The following is a 1,987-nucleotide window of genomic DNA, read 5'->3' as shown; positions in this document are numbered from 1 at the left end:
AAATGGAAACAGTAATAGTCTGTAGACATCCTGATCCACCTCTTTATCATGTACTGTGTCAGCAATTTGTAAGAACTGTGCCAGAAACTCAGTAGGTTCTTCCTGTGGAAGACCGGAATACTGGCAATTTTGCTGCACTATGATAATGAGTTGAGGATTTAGCTCAAAGCTGCTTGCTTTGATGGGAGGTGTACAGATGCTACTCCCATATGCAGCTGTAATGGGGTTAGCATATGACCCCAGAGTCCTTCTGGACTGCTCAATTCCTCTTAGGTCCATGATGGAGAAAGGAAAATGATATGGATTGCAAATAGATAAATTTTGTTTTTTTTTTTTTTTTGAATTAACCAAAAAAAATAAAATAAAATAAAATAAAACAAAAGGAAAGTAAAATAAAAATTCGAAAATCAAAAAGAAAATAAGATCAAAGCAAATTGAGAATGAATCAATTAGTTAATTAAAAAGATTTTGAAAATAGCAATTAAAAAGATATGATTGGAAAAAAAAATTTATGATAAAGATTTGATTTTTGAAAAGAGGAAAGAGAAAAACAACAAAATGACACCAAACTTAAAATTTTTAGAAAATCAAACTCTAATTTTCGAAAATTTTAAATGAAAAACACAAAGAGGACACCAAACTTAGAGTTTTTACGGATCAAAAAAAAGACTAAGGACATGCAAAATCGAAAATTAAAAGAAAAGCAAAAGCATGCAATTGACACCAAACTTAAAATATGAAACTAGACTCAACTAAAAGACTCTAAACCAACAAAAATAAAACAGTCCTAATCTAAGCAACAAGATAAGCCGTTAGTTGTCCAAACTCGAACAATCCCCGGCAACGGCGCCAAAAACTTGGTGCACGAAATTGCAATCACACTTTTGCAATTCCGCACAACTAACCAGCAAGTGCACTGGGTCGTCCAAGTAATACCTTACGTGAGTAAGGGTCGATCCCACGGAGATTGTCGGCTTGAAGCAAGCTATGGTTATCTTGAAAATCTTAGTCAGGATATTAGAAACTATCAGGATTGATTGTGAAAAGCAAAAGAACATGAAATAAGTACTTGTTACGCAGTAAAGGAGAATAGGTTGAGGTTTTGGAGATGCTCCATCTTTCGAATCTCTGCTTTCCTACTGTCTTCTTCATCAAACACACAAAGCTCCTTCCATGGCAAGCTGTATGTAGGGTTTCACCGTTGTCAGTGGCTACCTCCCATCCTCCCAGTGGAAATGTTCAACGCACCCTGTCACGGCACGGCTATCCATCTGTCGGTTCTCGATCAGGCCGGAATAGAATCCATTGATTCTTTTGCGTCTGTCACTAACGCCCCGCCTTCAGGAGTTTGAAGCTCGTCACAGTCATTCAATCATTGAATCCTACTCAGAATACCACAGACAAGGTTTAGACCTTCCGGATTCTCTTGAATGCCGCCATCAGTTCTAGCTTATACCACGAAGATTCCGGTTAAAGAACCCAAGAGATATCTACTTAATCAAAGGTAGAACGGAGGTGGTTGTCAGGCACACGTTCATAGTTGAGAACATGATGAGTGTCACGGATCATCACATTCATCCGGGTTAAGAACAAGTGATATCTTGGAATGAAAGCAAGCATGATTGAATAAGAAACAGTAGTAATTGCATTAATCCATCAAGATGCAGCAGAGCTCCTCACCCCCAACCATGGGGTTTAGAGACTCATGCCGTGGAAGGTACACAAAGAAACGTGTAAAGTGTCATGAGGTCTAGATACAATGTCAAAAGATCCTATTAATAGTAAACTAGTATCCTAGGGTGTACAGAAATGAGTAAATGACGTAAAAATCCACTTCTGGGTCCACTTAGTGTGTGCTTGGGCTGAGCACTGAAGCATTTTCGTGTAGAGACCTTTTCTGGAGTTAAACGCCAGCTTTCATGCCAGTTTGGGCGTTTAACTCCAAGTTTTATGCCAGTTCCAGCGTTAAACGCTGGGATTTCTGAGG

The sequence above is a fragment of the Arachis stenosperma genome, chromosome 1 (assembly GCF_014773155.1).
Source record: "Arachis stenosperma cultivar V10309 chromosome 1, arast.V10309.gnm1.PFL2, whole genome shotgun sequence".
NCBI lineage: Eukaryota > Viridiplantae > Streptophyta > Magnoliopsida > Fabales > Fabaceae > Arachis > Arachis stenosperma.
The sequence above is the reverse complement of the archived record's forward strand: the minus strand, read 5'-3'. Positions refer to the sequence as shown.